Consider the following 17,707-nt stretch of genomic DNA (forward strand, 5'->3'; position numbering starts at 1 on the left):
ATGATTTACCATCTCCTATCTCAGAAGGTTTCACCTCTTAAAGAAAGGTCAAAGTAGAAGAAATGTCATTGTGCAATTAGCAGAAGTGTGAAAGATTTTTAAATAGTCAATATACGTGTTGGCGAGGAAGTGGGGCTCATCGTAATTGGGACCCCAGAATGGGGAGGGAGGGGCTTTAATCCTTTCGTCTGCACTTGCTTTTTGCATTAGAAATAAACTTTCACTTGCCCCGCCAAAAGCAAGTGTGGGGATCCCTATGTCAGGGAGCCAACAGGGAGAGCAGGTTGTTCACAGGTCAGAGAGACACACACAGAGAGAGACTTGGCCTACCTACCGTTAGTTTCTTTATTAAGGAAACAGAACATAGAACACACAGAGACTTCTAATGGTTGCTCGTGTCTTAATAAAGCAGTTGTCCGGACTGGTTTGTAGCTCCACCTTCACTACCTAGCCCTGGGTGTCAGGACCCTTCCTCTGTGTTCTTCTGCTGTGGTGTACTCTGAAGGACCCTCTCTGTGTCTGCCTGGCTCTTGGCTCAGTAAAATGCAAAAAAATGCCTCATTCTGGGAGTGCAGGGGGCTGCAAGCTGTCAGAGTGGCTCTGTGGGAGAAGTCTGATTCCTGTTTCTGCCTCTTTGCTGTCCCTCAAGCTCCCAGCCTCCAGTACTTTCCAGCTCATTCCCTCATCTGGGGTGTGGCCGGTTTCCCACCACCAGGATCCAGGATCCAAATCCTCTTCCTCCATGCTTTCCCGGGGGGTGGTGGTGGTGGTGGTCTTGGTCTTGGTCAGGGAGATTCCACCACTCCTCCTCATCCAGCCAGTCCTTGACACTCGATCAATATCAGGACTACAGCAGGAGCAAGTGGTCAAGCTCAATTTTCTCTGCTAGAGTTCCAGTCTGGATTGGAAACCCTGGTTCTAAAACAACAACAGCAACGATAATAATAATAATAATAATAATAATAATAATAATAATAATAATAATAATAATGCATTTCTTTATTTATACCCCATCCATTTGGCCAGGCCCCACCCCAGTCACTCTGAGCAACTCCCAACAGAATATTAAAAACACGATAAAACATCAGACATTAAAAACTTCCCTAAACAGGGTTGCCTTCAGATGTCTTCTAAAAGTCAGATAGTCATTTATTTCCTTGACATCTGATGTGAGGGCGTTCCACAGGGTGGGTGGCACTACCTAGAAGGCCCTCTGCCTGGTTCTCTGTAACCTCACTTCTCACAGGAAGGGAACTGCCAGAAGGCCCTTGGAGCTGGACCTCGGTGTCTGGGCTGAACGATGGAGGTGGAGACACTCCTTCAGTTATAGTGGGCTGAGGCCGTTTAGGGCTTTAAAGATGTGTTTCATCAAAGGTGACTCTAAGAAAGTATTTTATGACAACTAGCACATCGCTTCACATCCATTGTTCAAGAGTCCCTTTATAACTCCTTACGCTAATAATATGAGCACATGCTGCACAGAGCTTTCCAGATGTTTCATGTTGTTAACACACTTTTTAGACATGCATCATTTCGTGAAACATTAATTCAGTTTTACTAGCAAACCGGAGGTTAAACTAACCCCTTTCCAACCCCGTGAGAAGCAAGGGAAGTGTTCGTGCGACAAACCTACACACTGCAGCTGACACACTAATGTGTTGCAACACACAGTTTGGAAAGCTCTGCTGTGGAGCGTAGGCATACCAAATAACTCACATCAGACTGGTCCAATGCGTGGCCCTCAAGGCCTTTTTGGTGGCCCTCGGCTACATCTGACATCCACCCATCCCTCATGCTGCTTTCCCAGAGCTGGGTAAGTGGAGTGTAGGGCTTTGAGAAGGAGGTGTGAAGGCTCTGACAAGGTCCTAGAGTCCTCCTGCTTCCTCCCAAAGCCTAGCTAGTGCTTTTCCAATTTTGGGAAGAAGCTGGAAGGGCTCTAGGATCCTGCCAGAGCCTCACACCTTCTTCCCAAAGCTTGGTGCCTTGCTTGGGAAGGTAGCTTGAGGGCTGGGGGTGTGTGGAATCCAGTTTTGGCCTTGCTCACCCCCCTCCCCCTGCATGACAAGACAGTGTGTGGTCCATGGGTTGTACACTTGGTATGAAAACCTGGGGAGCTCTGCCTTACTCTTTCCTCCTCTCTCCCAATCAATTTTCCTTTTGTGTCGTGTCTCTATGAATTGTAAGCCTAAAGGCAGGGGCTGTCATTCTGAGTGAGCTGTAAGCTACTCTGGATGGTCCCTTCTGAGTGATGAGTCAGATTTTCAAAAGGTAATTAAATAAACCTTTTTAGCATCTATGATACAGACATCTAACAGGATTTATTTGTATTAGTTATAGGCTTCCCTACAGCAAGAAGTTCTCTGGGTGTCTCACAGTATAAAAATCTAACAAACAAAACAAGGCAATAAAATAAAATGCAACATTAAAAGCACTGTACAAAATAATAATAAAAACCAGGTCAAACAAATTGGAGATGAACAAATAAAGATCAATAGAGCTGAAACAGTGCTAAAAGCTACAGCATGATTTGAAAGGTTTAGGAAATTGAGAAGATATTTTCCAGGCACACAAAAAAAAGACATATAAAAGTAGTTGCCAGGTGATCCTCACCCATTGAACTTCATTCAGTAGCAGCATCCCGAATTGGATTCCGAATGCCTTGCGAGTCGAACATATTGACTCCCGAATGCCGCAAACCCGGAAGTGAGTTGAAATATACTCGGAGTCCTGCAGTGATTTCATGATCTTTATTGCAGCTTGTTAAAACAGTGATTGAATTGCCCCCCAAACCTCAGGCTTTTATATACATTATTTACACAATGAATCCCATCTGATTGGCTGATTCTGCTTCCCTCCTGGAGCCTGATTGGTCTTCTCCTGCAAGCCAATCAGTTGTTGCATTCTAGGATCCTATTTGCCTATTGTTCTAGGATCCAAGCTTAGTACATAACAGAGTGTTCTGGTTTGCGAACGTTCTTTGGAACCCGAACATCTGACACGACTTCCACGGCTTCTGGTTGGCTGCAGGAGCTTTCTGCAGCCAATCAGAAGTCGTGCCTTGGTTTCCGAATGTTTTGGAAGTCAAACAGACTTCTGGAACGGATTCTGTTTGACTTCCGAGGTACCACTGTATAATGCTTCCATAAAAGCCAAGTGTGATTACTCTAGAGGAGCTCTCAGCTGCACATTTGCCCCTTCCTTCCCCAACCATGAATCTCTTTTGAAGCAATATTCTTTGTCCTCTTTCCCAGACTCTCTCATTCCCGAAGAGATCGCCAAAGAGATACCCGCTAACAAATAGTTCCCGTATAAACGCTGGCAGCCGGAGCTGCTGATTTCACTGAAAACTGTGTGGACAAATGTTCAAAGAAAATGTGTGCAGATGGGAAAGGGAAGTGATTTCTAATTCTGCAAATGTTTATCGACTAATTTCCCTGCTGTTTGTTGCAGCCAACTCTCAAGCTGTTGACAAGCGCCGTGACAATTCTGTCTTTTATCGTTCCCTTTGGTTTTTTTTTTATTTAAAAACGGGTTTCTATTAGGTTAAACTTTTGAAGGGTCCCCTGACAAGAGAAACTTGATGCATGGTTTCATCTAATGATTATGTAATTCAGAGGACCGTTTGTTATTTGCAACAGAAGAGAAAGTGCAAGTGTGTGTGTGTTGTTTGTGCACAATGTTCATGGCAACATGAGCACAACTCCCTCTCTTCATCACTGCCAGCTTCTCTGCAGAATGGCTTTTAATTAGAATTCATTTACTAAGTGGTGGCCCATAAAGGGTTTGTTTCTAACCTAAGAAACAATTAAACCAGACCTTTACCTCTCCGAAATATGTTACTCATTTCCCCCCATCAAGATACTTAAGCCAGATGGTCCGCATTTATTTCACCGGCTTCACCTTTTCCCTGCACAGATGTCCTACTTGTGCAAGTAAGTTGTCACTTTGGAGTTTGCTTTTTTTTTGTTTGTTTGTTTCAGCTGCACTTTCTGCAGAATTTATATAAAGCCAAGCTATTTCATAATAAAGGGCTAGCCTTTGTCTTCCTGCAGCAGACTAACATGACTACTCATCTGGAATTTGTATAGCATTGTGAATTATAGTAATAATACTAGTAGTATTTTTTACACCATTTCTATACTTGCGCTCTCTCTCTCTCTCCATCTCTCTCTCTCTCACTCTCTCTCTCCTCTTCTATCTATGTATCTATGTATCTATCATCTATCTATCTATCTATCTATCTATCTATCTATCTATCATCTATCTATATCTATCTATCATCTATCTATCTATCTATCTATCTATCTATCTATCTATCTATCTATCTATCTATCTATATCTATCTATCATCTATCTATCTATCATCTCTCTATCATCTATCTATCTATCTATCTATCTATCATCTATCTATCTATCTATCTATCTATCTATATCTATCTATCTATCACCTCTCTACCTCTAAGTAGTGTACAGTAAACTAAAGAAACAACAACCTACAGAACAACCAGTATTACAGAAATACAGTTAACATAATACAAGGTTACATTAATACACTCACAGTTCTTTCTTCAGCTTCTGCCCCCTTCTCTTCCAATCGCTTTCCATTTATAGTTTCGATCTTCATGGTCTGGTGAAGAAGGAATAATAGAATCATAAAATTGTAGTGTTGGAAGGGACCCCAAGGGCCATCTAGGCCTGTGATGCAGGAATCTCCGCTAAAGCATCCATGACAGGTGGCCATCCAAGCTCTGAAGAAGAAGAAGAGTTTGGATTTGATATCCCGCCTTTCACTCCCCTTCAGGAGTCTCAAAGCGGCTAACAATCTCCTTTCCCTTCCTCCCCCACAACAAACACTCTGTGAGGTGAGTGGGGCAGCTGCATGTGGAGGAGCAGAGACATGAACTCGGTTCCCCAGATTACGAGTCTATCGCTCTTAACCACTACACCACACTGGCTCTCTGCTTAAAAACCTCCAAGGAAGGAGAGTCCACCACCTCCTGAGGGAGTCCCTTCCACTGTCAAACAGCTCTTACTGTCAGAAAGTTTTCCCTGATGTTTAGCTGGAATCTCCTTTTTTGTAACTTGAAGCTTGGAACTTGGAGATTGCAAGGTCTCCATCTAATAGCAGCCTGCAGCTCCATAATTCCCAAAAGTACAGGTATAAATATGAAGAAGATCTGCGGAAGGGACATGGAAGAGACTTAAGGGCCTCGGACATAGGATTACCAGGTTAATGAACTAGATGGATGGGATAGAAAGGACTGACAAAACCCAGGACCAGGAGGAAGAGACGTTGGATGAAGATTGGAAGAAAGTTTTAAATTTTTTTTTATTTAGGATTGTTTTGTAAAATTAATGAGTATTAGAAAAATGTTGGAACGAAATTATTTGGCTTTAGCAGAAATGTTAAAAAGAACTATGCAAGAATATGTTATGGTTATGAGAAATTGGTATAAATAAGATTTAAGTTTTAAGTTTTAGGGTTTTTTATAGTAAGATAAGGTTAAAATAGATTAAGGTAATTTAATGACAGAATATTATGAAAAATGGGAAGGATTTGCTGTGATAATTAATAACTAGAATACAAAAAAGGGAGGTGTGAGGAGGTCGATGAAATAAGGTAATGACAGTTAAGGATTTGAGAATATTGGATCTGTTTTTAAATTCTTGTGGTTTACTTTTGTTTTTTGATTTTGATGTGTTATGTGTTTTGGTTTTGCTTTTTGCTTTTGATTTTGATCGATTTGTATTGTTTGATTGCTGTTTGTTTTTCCCTTGTTTTTTTTCTTCTTTGTCTTTTCTGTAATTTTAAAATGCTTAATAAATATCATTTAAAAAAAAAGGAAAGAAGCAGAAGTCCCAACAAAGGAAGAATGGATACAAAAACTTATGGAATATACTGGAAGAATAAGAAATCAAGATAACAAACTTTTTAAATAAAAGAATGGAAATGGTTTATTGAATATTTATGGATAAATTGCAAACAGATAAAAACATTGGCAGGATTATTGTAATAACCTGCAGTTTCATAAGAGTTTATATTTAAAGTAGATAATTAAATGAATTTGGATATGCAGAAGATATTAAAAAATAAATTTAAGGAAATGCAGAAAGAGGGGAAAGAAAGTCAAACTTTGAAATGCTAAAATGACTGTAAAATTAATGAAATGTATAATTTTGAAAAGTATAAATAAAAATTGAAAAATAAAATAATAATAATAAAAAACACACATTCCTGTTGGATAGAATCGTAGAATTGTAAAGTTGGAAGGGACCTTGAGGATCATCTAGTCTGACCCCCTGCAAGGCAGGAATATTCAACTGTCCCATATGAGGATCAGATCTGCAACCTTGGCTTTATCATCAGCAGGACAGGCACCAACTATCTGCACTTTCCAGAAAAATAACTGTAGACACTATTGTCCCAACAGTCTTTCACAGCTGGAGATCTCTCTCTCTCTCTCTCTCTCTCTCTCTCTCTCTCTCTCTCTCTCTCCCCTCAACATAGATCTGCTGTTTCCTTTAACTGCTTTTAACTGCACATTTGTGGAATGCAATAAAATATAGATAACAGTATTATTGCATGGGCAATCTTTTCCGGATGATAATTGTAATTTTGAGTAGTTGATCTAGCATGCACATTTCTTCCTGCCTCTGTTTACTTCCTCTCTCTGTCTCTTGTTCTGCTCTTTGATGGCTGAGAACAGCCTTTTAATGCCCTATTACAGTGGTACCTTGGGTTAAGTACTTAATTCATTCCACAGGTCCGTTCTTAACCTGAAACTGTTCTTAACCTGAAGCATCACTTTAGTTAATGGGGCCTCCTGCTGCTGCCACGCCGCCAAAGCACGATTTCTGTTCTCGTCCTGAAGCAAAGTTCTTAACCCGAGGTACTATTTCTGGGTTAGCAGAGTCTGTAACCTGAAGCGTATGTAACCTGAAGCGTATGTAACCCGAGGTACCACTGTATGTGGAAGGAAGTAATTGTGCTGTGTACCTTCCTCCTTTGAAGTGAGACATTAGGAGAGGTGGCTAGCTAATGAATTATCTGTAGGTAGCTAGTAATATGTAGGCAGTCAGGCAAACCATACAGGTTAAAGGCAAGGGTAAAGGGACCCCTGACTGTTAGGTCCAGTCGCGGATGACTCTGGGGTTGCAGGGCTCACCTCACTTTATTGGCTGAGGGAGCCGGTGTACAGCTTCCAGGTCATGTGGCTAGCATGACTAAGCTGCTTCTGGCAAACCAGAGCAGCACACGGAAACGCCGTTTACCTTCCCGCCGGAGCGGTACCTATTTATCTATTTGCACTTTGACGTGTTTTCGAACTGCTAGGTTGGCAGGAGCAGGGACCCAGCTCACCCCGTCGCAGGGATTTTAACCGCCGACCTTCTGATCTATAAATTTATAAATTGCATGGTTTGGGGGCATAGTTCAGAGAAGCTCATGCATGGGCTGATCGATCGCAGGGCTGTGAAACCTGAAACTACCTTGGGGTCACTTTGCCACATCTTGAGAGCTTCTCAGTGGCAGATCAAAGTGCTTGTTTGGTAAGGTACCATATTTTTCGCCCCATAAGACGCACCGGCCCATAAGACGCACCTAGATTTTTTGGGGGGAAATAAAGGAAAAAAAAATTATTTCCCCCCCAGGCGCGCTGCGCTACACCAGGAGCTTGGGGCGTGCGGAGCTCAGCGCGCCCCAAGCTTCTGCATGCCGGCAAGGTCTCCGCTAGCATGGGAGAGCCGGGCGCCTCTCCCAGGGCTAGCGGACCCCTGCGCTAATCCAGAAGCTTGGGGCGAGCTGAGGTCAGCGCGCCCCAAGCTTCTGCGTGCCGGCAAGCAGTCCGCTAGCCTTGGGAGAGCCGCGGGGCTCTCCCAGGGCTAGCAGATCTCTGCGCTACACCAGGAGCTTGGAGCGTGCTGAGCTCAGCGCGCCCCAAGCTTCTAGGTGCGCGCAAGCAGTCCGCTGCCGCCCCAAGCCTCGCGCACCCGGTGGGACCTCCTGCCGGGTGCGCGAGGCTTGCAGACACTCGCCCGAAGCAGGGGGAGCCCTCCCGAGGGCTCCCCGTGCTTCGGGCGACAGGCTGCCGCCCCAAGCCTCGCGCACCCGGTGGGACCTCCTGCCGGGCGCGCGAGGCTTGCAGGCATTCGCCCCATAAGACGCACCCCGATTTCCCCTTCATTTTTGGAGGGGAAAAAGTGCGTCTTATGGGGCGAAAAATACGGTATATAATGCTTGCTGTTTAGAATAAAATCTTTAATCTTCTCACTCACTTGTGTTTGTATTGCTTCTGAATCTCACTGAAAGAACCACCTTGCATTTGGCAAGACAATTATTCATATATTTATTTATACAATATGTATATGGTACATTCTGGAGTCACATAAGTAAAACCATGAGTGATGTCCCTGCTCAAAGCAGCTAGCAATCGAAAGGGAGGCAGTTATGGCAGGAAGCAGCAATCAAACTTCATAGCACCTTCATATGTATTTTGCATATGATAGAAATCAGACTTTGGAGTTTTAAGTAAGGACCGTTTTAAGCAAACTGTTGAGCCTTGCAGAGTGCATTGCTGAAACCATCAAAAGAGAGGACAAAAGAGGACTAGGCTTTGCATCCAATATGCAGATGCACATTTAGAAATAATCAGAAATGCATATACTTAACATTTTAAAGAAGAGAAATCAAGGTTCATAATAAAATATTACTATTTTTTAAAAAATAAGAAAATAGCAAATGCATTATTTTTCATAGGTTTCTCAGTTCAGGAAAAGCTGGAACATGTGATTCTGCTGCAAGTGTAGATCCGCTTGAAGATGACAGAACAATGGCTCTTGTTTATGTATCATTCTCCACTTTGTTTATTATTTTTGCAATTCAGAAAATGGTATATGGTATGATTGGTGGAGTTGTTGTTTTCTAAATGTTTCTTGATGTCGCATATCAAACACATTAGGCGTTATTAATGTTAAAGCAAGAAGCCTTTTCTCCATGACTATGAAGTGCATATTGATCCGTCAACAAAATAAAGTTTAAGTTCAATTTGTCAACGTTCCTAGCAGATTTAAAATGAAATCATAGTTTCAGCCATATAGCTTGATTTGCTGCATTGCAGAAGCCTTAAAAAAAATACCTATAAAACTTAAGAGCTTGTATATCTTTAGGATTTCTAAGGACAGCTACAGCGTTTGACAGACAGCTATCCTCCCACACTATCTAGACATAGTTGGAAATGAAGGATTGGCCCTCTTTGTGCAGCTGAGCGCAGTGCTGAATATACATTTGGTTTTGGGAAGGGAAGGGAAAATAAAATGCGGAGGAGGGTTATTCTACTGCTATCAGGCTCAGAAGGTCTGCTCATAAATAAATATGCCATTATGAGATGCATAATTTATGTTTATTTTTTATTATTTAGATGTGTCTTCTGACCTTCAATTGCATTATCAGAGCGGACTAAAATAATTTGTTGCAAATGCCACAAAATAATACAGTCATACCTTGGTTGATGAACGCCTTGTGAGTTGGTTTGGCTCCCGAACACAGCAAACCCAGAAGTGAGTGTTCCAGTTTGCGAACGTTCTTTGGAACCCGGACGTCCGACGTGGCTTCTGCACTTCCAGTTGAGTGCAGGAAGCTCCTGCAGCCTGTAGGAAGCCACGCCTTGGTTTCCAAGTGTTTTGAAAGTCGAATGGACTTCTGGATGGATTCCATTCAACTTCTGAGGTACCACTGTACAGTCCTAAAGTTAGGGTGTGGGAAAACTGAAGGGGTAGATGTGCCTCATCCAACGACTGCCCAGGGCAGAAGTCGGGCCACTGCAGTGTTCTTACATGTCTCCATCCTATTCAATACTCTTTGCTTTATTAATTTCTTTCCCATGGATGGCTGGTGAGACTCAGCCTACAGTGATTTTCACAGTAGTGCAGAGGGAACCTGTGAGATAATGTAGAGAAGGAGATTTCTTCCTATCCTATTTCTTTCTAGTATCAGGCAGAGTGGGAACCAGGACTGGCCATAATGCTCATTTGTTAATTATTTTGTTAAATAATTAAGAAATCCATTTGTTGATGTGTTTAATCTTTTTACTGGTAACTGTTTTTAATGATTCTGTTCATTATTGTAACATCTTTGAGGTTTTATCACAATCAAGTCGTACCTTGGTTCTCAAATGCCTTGGTTCTCCAACGCCAAAAACCCAAAAGTAAGTTTAACGGTTTTCGAACGTTTTTCGGAAGCTGAATGTCCGATGCGGCTGTCAGCTGTTGTTTCCAAGGCACCTGCACAAATCAGAAGCCATGGTTTTCGAACATTTTGGACGTCAAACAGACTTCCGGAACAGATTAAGTTTGGTGCTTTTGTTTTTGCTGTTTATTTTGCATTTTTGTTTTTGAGACTTTTGGGGTTAATTTGCTTTTGTGACTGTGTGGAACTGAGTTAAGCTACTGATTGATTGACTGATTGTGTGACTGTGGAAATGGATAAAAGCTCCCCATCCAGACAATGACTATCATCAGTGCAGGTAAGAAAAAAAAGTAATTTTGATTTTTACCATCTACAATACTGTCTTATTTATTTTATAGTACAGCACATTGATTATTGCTTTCATTTTATGGATCAATGGTCTCGTTAGATAGTAAAAATCATGTTAAATTGCTATTTTAGGGGTTGTTTTAAACCCATTTTGCATTACTTTCTATGGGAAAGTGCACCTTGGTTTTGGAACGCTGTGGTTTTGGAACGGATTTCCAAAAAGGATTAAGTCTGAGAACCAAGATACCACTGTATATGCTTTTGGTTAAATTAATTAATTGAATCAAAATGTTCCTCTTCTGTTTGCTTCCCCTCCCCGCCCCCAATAACAACGACGAAATGGATATTAATTAAGGATTTTTTAATTGTATTTGAGGTTGCAATGGATATCCTCTCTGGTGCCCTTGCAGCTTTGTAGTTTGATAGCTGTATAGCCGTCTGCCCAAACAGGGATGGCTAAAATGGCCAAAAGCACTTTCTTTTTTTATGTAAATAGCCTGTCAAGGTCCATTAAGTGTCTGCTTTGTAATGTAAGCTAGGGTCGTGAGTTGCTACTGAATCTTACTAGTTGGAGATCCTTCTGGGAGGTGAGCAGGAAAAGGCATGCCACCAAGGTCTGAATGTGTCAAAGACAACAAAATAGACTGGCAATCTTGAGATTAGAGATGGAAAGAGACAAAGGCCTGACTTTCTCTCTGTTGAGCATCAGAAGCTATGGCTTCAATGGTCTCTCTAATGGAGCTGCAGGATCTGTTTTGATGTATTAATGCTGTGAGCATTCCTTTTTATGCTTAGTCTGTATATATTGTTATGAATTGTGGATGCTAGGCACCCTTAAATTCCTGGATCCAATGGGTGCTAGAATTTAATTAAGACACAGTGAGACCCTGTGTATTATTATTATTATTATTATTATTATTATTATTATTATTATTATTATTATTATTATTATTATTATTATTATTATTTTGTACCCCCCTGTTTGAATGAGATGCCCCAGCCACTCTGGGCGGCTTCCAACAGAATATAAATAACACAGCAAAACATCAAACAACAAAAACGTCCTAAAACAGGGCTGTCTTCTTATTTTTAATATATATATATATATATATATATATATATATATATATATATATATATATATATATTTATTAAGTTTTACATAACAAATTTAAATTCAAACACATCATTCACCTCCTCATTTAGGATTCTCTGAATCCCTTGACTTCGCCCTTCCATGGTTACCATTATCAATCTTCTTTTTAAAAAAATCTGCTTATCTTATTTTCTCTAATTTATTAAAAGAATAGTAACCCATTTTTTCATAGTTTTTTGTACATTACAAGCATTACTCAAATCCTGCCAAAATTTTATTTGTTTACAGTGTTCTCTTAAATACAGTATAATTTTCCCCCATTCCTTCGTAAAATTCTTCTGTTCCTGGTTTCTGATTTTCCCAGTCAGTTTCGTCATAGTCCATCATCTTCATCAGCCATTCCTCTCTGGTTGGAACTTTGCCTTCTTTCCATCTCTGGTCAAAACAGGGCTGTCTTCAGATGTCTTCAGAAAGTTGTGTAGTTGTTTCTTTCCTTGACATCTGATGGGAGGGCATTCCATAGGGCGGACGCCACTACTGAGAAGGCCCTCTGCCTGGTTCCCTGTAGCCTCACTTCTCACAATGAGGGAACCATCAGAAGGCACTTGGAACTGGATCTCAGTGTCCGAGCTGAACAATGGGGGTGGAGATGCTCCTTCAGGTATACAGAGCCAAAGCCATGTAGGGCTTTAAATGTCAACACCAACACTTTGAATTGTGCTCGGAAACATACCGAGAGGCAACGTTAATGTTTTAGGACCAATGTTACGTGGTCCCAGCAGCTTCTCTCAGTCTCCAGTCTGGGAGCCACATTAACTGGATGAATTGCAGTTTCTGCAAAGGTAGCCCCACACAGAATGTGCTGCAAATGGGAGTTAACTAGAGCATGTACCGCTTTGGTGAGTTACTGCACGGGAAAGTAGGGTCTCAGCTGGTGTACCAGATGAAGATGGTAGACAGCTGCCTTGGACACAGAATTGACCTGCACCACCATGGACAGCTGAGAGTCCAGAATGACTCCAAGGCTGCACACCTGGTCCTTTAAGGGCAAAGTAACCCCATTCATCTGAAGGCAGCCCTGTTTAGGGAAGTTTTTAATGTTTGATGTTTTATCGTATTTTTAATATTTGGTAGAAGCTGCCCAGAGTGGCTTGGGAAACCCAACCAGATGGGTGGGGTAATAACAACAACAACAACAACAACAACAACAACAACATATTATTATTATTATTATTATTATTATTATTATTATTATTATTATTATTATTATTATTATTATTATTATTATTCAGGGAGTCTTCACACCTACTTGCCCCTGTCCCTCAGAAACAGTACTTCTGTCCTGTTTGGATTCCACCACAATCTGGTTTTTTTATATATATCTAAAATTCTTATTAAATTTTCTGTTTTACAATTTAGAATATTCATTTATACAACCTTAAAATATCAATAACTTCTTCTCTTTCCATGATTCATTTTACATAGCATAAATCCCTGCATATTTTTATATAAACTAAACCATTCAGTATTCCATTATTGCTTCCACTAAAACTTATTTACACTGTTGAATTTATCTTAATGCTGCCAAAGTTTTCAAGTGTACACTATTCCCCCCCCCCATATACTCAGTAAACATTTTCCAATCTTCTTTAAACGAATGTTCTTCTTTTTCTCTTATTCTATACGTTAGATCCGCAAGCTGCGCATATTCCATCAGTTTGAGTTGCCATTCATCTTTGGTTGGGACCTTGCTCGTTTTCCATTTTGGAGCTAATCAATCTGTTAACCAACCTCCAATCTACAGCCACCTCCAGCCACTCACATGGACCATTCAGAGATGGAAGATTTTGCATAAGTGAACCTTACATTGCACAAAAGAGTTAAGTCTCCAGCCTTCCGACAGCAGACAGTGCCCAAGAATGTAAATGAAGCCTGCTGGCCCATGCTTCATATAGTCCAGCATACTTCCCCCCCCAGTAGCCAACCAGATGCCTATGAGAAGCTTGCCAGAGGTCTCTCCCCTCCTCCAGTTTTCCAGCAACTGGTCTTCAGAAATGGGCTGCCTTCCACTGTATTTTTTTTTAAAAATAATATTTATTAAAGGTTTTAAACAGTACATCACCAAACAAATAAACCGTCACCAACATACAAAAAGAAAAATAAACACAAAACAAGTAACATAATTAAGTTTCAGTAGAACCAAATTTCCATAACTTTTCTTTTGGACTTCCTCACATCTCCCTTTCTTGCGTTCCCGTTTATAAAGTTATATTCAGCAATTCTTCACCTTCTTTCAAATCTTATTTTGTAATTTTCAAATATTATGTCATCAATTTTAAACTTTATTATTAAATATTTAAATATTTAAATTGACATAGTATTAATCAGACTTTCAATCTTGTTCTAATGGTTCACTTATTTTCATACAACTTTCCACTAAGTTATTGGTGCCAGATTATTTCCTATCCTGCATCATCTTAATATTCATACAATTTACAATGCTTTTGCAAGTAGTCCTTAAACTTTTTCCAATCCTCTTCCACTGTCTCTTCTCCCAGGTCCTGGATTCTGCCAGTCATTTCTGCCAATTCCATATAGTCTATCAGTTGCATCTGCCATTCTTCCAGCGTGGGCAAATCTTGTGTCTTCCAATGCTTTGCGATAAGTATTCTTGCTGCAGTTGTCGCATACATAAAGAAGGTTCTATCCTTTTTTAGCACCATTTGGCCAACAATGCCCAAAAGGAAAGCCTCTGGTTTCTTAAGGAAGGTATATTTAAATACCTTTTTTAGTTCATTATAGATCATTTCCCAGAAGGCCTTAACCCTTGGGCACGTCCACGAAAGGTGAAAGAATGTTCCTTCAGTTTCTTTACATTTCCAACACTTATTATCTGGCAAATGGTATATTTTTGCAAGCTTGACTGGGGCCATGTACCACCTGTATATCATTTTCATAATATTTTCTTTCAAGGCATTACATGCCGTGAATTTAACACCAGTGGTCCACAGTCGTTCCCAGTCAACAAACATAATGTTGTAGCCAATGTCCTGTGCCCATTTTATCATAGCTGATTTAACCGTTTCATCCTGTGTGTTCCATTTTAACAGCAAGTTATACATTTTTGAAAGTACCTTAGTTTTAGGTTCTAACAACTCTGTTTCTAATTTCGATTTTTCCACCTGGAAGCCTGTTTTTTTGTCCGAGTTAAAAGCCTCCCTGATCTGAGCATAGTGTAACCAATCTCACACTTTGTCCTTTAATTTCTCAAAACTCTGCAGTCTCCAAGTGTCTCCATCGTTTTCTAGTATTTCCCAATATTTCGGCCATTTGGCCTCCATATTGAGTCTTTTCTGAGCCTTAGCTTCCATTGGTGACAGCCACCTTGGGATCTTATTTTCTAATAAATCTTTGTATTTTATCCAAACATTAAACACTGCCTTCCTGACAATATGGTTCTTGAAAGCTCTATGAGCTTTTACCTTGTCGTACCACAGATATGCATGCCGGGCTGCCTTCCACTGTAGAGGTAGAACAAAGCCTTGTTGTTGTTTTGTTGTTTAGTTGTTTAGTCATGTCCGACTCTTCATGACCCCATGGACCAGAGCACGCCAGGCACTTCTGTCTTCCCCTGCCTCCTGCAGTTTAGTCAAACTCATGCTGGTAGCTTCGAGAACACTATCCAACCATCTCATCCTCTGTTGTCCCCTTCTCCTTGTGCCCTCCATCTTGCCCAACATCAGGGTCTTTTCCAGGGAGTCTTCTCTTCTCATGAGGTGGCCAAAGTATTGGAGCCTCAGCTTCAGGATCTGTCCTTCCAGTGAGCACTCAGGGCTGATTTCCTTCAGAATGGAGAGGTTTGATCTTCTTGCAGTCCATGGGACTCTCAAGAGTCTCCTCCAGCACCATAATTCAAAAGCATCTATTCTTTGGCGATCAGCCTTCTTTATGGTTCAGCTCTCACTTCCATACATCACTACTGGGAACAAAACCTTATCCTCCATCAATGTATCTAATCCTCTTTCAAAGCCATCCAGTGTGTTAGCATGAGAGAGGGGCAAAGGCTACATCATCTTCTCATATGAAAATGCCCAAAGCGACATGTAGGTGTCACTTAACACTTCATAGAGGCAGCCGGTTCCTCTTAAGGTACACAGTCTAGACTGAGGCAGCTTCTGCGGTTTCCTATTGCTTTCGCTCCCTCTCTTCTTTCAAAGACTGCTTGTAAAGATACAGCTGCCAAGATTTTCACACTCACCCCCCTCCCCTTTTTCTTTTTGGTATAACGTATTCCGTTACTCCCCGTGCCAGCTGAACGCTCAGCAAATAGATTCATGGCTAGTAGAATTCGGATAGCTCTCCAGTTTATTGCTTTGCCACCTTTCTATTGAAGAAATGTTTCCTTACATATTATCACATTTTATCTCTCTCTCTCTAACATGGCAATTACCTGCTGCATTCAGGCTTCACTGCAGGAAACTTTTAGTGCCGCGTGTGCCCTATCTGGAGCCATTCATTCCATCTCATAAGCAACGGGGAGAGTTTAAGTTAAACTGCCCGCTTTACTGGCGAACAGCTCAAATCAAAGATGCACTGTTATTTACTCGCTCCTGCAGAGTCCTGTTTAGTTTCCATTCCAGACACTCTGAGTATAATGTTTCCTTCCCCTTCCCATTTCTCGGGTAGCATTCAATGCAGGATGGAGGTGCAGGGCAGTGGGGAGAAAGAAGGCTGTGTTTTTTGGGGGTTTTGCAGCACGTTTTCAGCAAGCTATCCTGTAGCGCAGGGGTCAGCAAACTTTTTCAGCAGGGGGCCAGCCCACTGTCCCTCAGACCTTGTGGGCGGCTGGACTATATTGGGGGGGGGGATGAATGAATTCCTATGCCTCACAAATCACCCAGAGATGCATTTTAAATAAAAGGACACATTCTACTCATGTAAAAACATGCTGATTCCTGGACCATCTGCGGGCCGGATTTAGAAGGGGACTGGGCCAGATCCGGCCCCCGGGCCTTAGTTTGCCTACCCATGCTGTAGCGTAAGGAACTATTTAATTCCACCCACTGAAGACAGTCGGGGGGAAGGATGTAATGCATAACGGATATCTTTTCTTCATAAACTTTAAAACTATGAGCAATTTGGCAGGCTTCCTGAAATATTAGAAAGAGTTGAAAAGTGGGGAAGATGGATTACTGTGGCTGCTGGGGTATCTTGTCTTGTCAACTCACATTTTTGGCCCCTCAAATGACGAGAAGAGCTTTGCACAAACAGTCCCTAGAAATTATACATGCAATTTGTGTGCAGGGAAACTGAAGGGACCATTTCATGAAATTTCTCTATGGAGTGGAGAAATCCTCCTTGGCTTCTTGGGGACAAGTTTTGCTTAGCAGAAACTCTGCCTGTGCCATGTTTTTCCTAATACTTACATAGGTAAGAGGAATTCTGTTGGCCACCTTGCCGCCATCTTGCATCCTCCACAATGTTCCAGACCTAGTACTATTCTGGGGCATTTTGTGTGTGCATGTGTGGGATAATGGTGGAGAATGCTTGGAGAAATGTTTTCTTGGTGACTTGGTGTGTGAGAGATGGGGGGAAGAGGGAGAGAGAGAATGAACAAAAATCTTAGAACCTCCCTCTCCGAAAAAATGTATTTGAGACTGTATGGCTGAGCTCTGATGTAAGTTGAGTGACAGCAGCTTTCTGGGATTTCAGTCTTTCCCATTGTAATGAACTCAGGCAGGCAAGCAAGCTCCAATAAGAATTAAGGAGTCTCTGGCAGTTTTATGGTACATTTATTTACAATTAACGCCCGCTGCTCTTAGCGATGAGTTGTTCACTCTGAGTCTCCGCCCTTTTCGCAGCATCTTGGACAAAACCAAAAGTCAGACAGAACAAAGAAACAGCTTCCACCCTTTCCAGTATCAAACGGAGAAATTCTGCAATGTGGGGCAAAACCCGGCACAATAATATTCTGTGATATCAAATTTTCATTTTATTTAAAAAATGTTTAATTAAATGTTTAATTATCCCAGACACCACCACCTAAAAAAAGCTCTGTCTAACTCAAAAGCAGACATTCT

At 41.3% G+C, this 17,707-nt stretch overlaps 2 long non-coding RNA genes across 3 annotated transcripts in view; one reads left to right on the forward strand and one right to left on the reverse strand.

Moving 5' to 3' along the window:
• Window positions 1-17,707, forward strand: part of LOC308597875 — a 991,146-nt gene that overhangs the window by 174,152 nt on the left and 799,287 nt on the right. The gene's annotated exons all lie outside the window — the stretch shown is intronic.
• LOC308597868 overlaps window positions 1-17,707 on the reverse strand; it is a 54,541-nt gene that overhangs the window by 9,494 nt on the left and 27,340 nt on the right. The window contains exons 3-5 of one of the 2 annotated variants that reach the window (XR_014013230.1): window positions 10,158-10,278; window positions 4,559-4,627; window positions 321-918 (exon numbers count right to left, since the gene is read on the reverse strand). This is a non-coding gene — a long non-coding RNA (uncharacterized lncRNA). Of the gene's footprint in view, window positions 1-320; window positions 919-4,558; window positions 4,628-10,157; window positions 10,279-17,707 lie in introns of those variants that run through there. The other variant, XR_014013229.1, reaches the window with a different exon arrangement.

Source organism: Podarcis bocagei (assembly GCF_964188305.1).
Source record: "Podarcis bocagei genome assembly, chromosome: 11".
Taxonomy (NCBI): domain Eukaryota; kingdom Metazoa; phylum Chordata; class Lepidosauria; order Squamata; family Lacertidae; genus Podarcis; species Podarcis bocagei.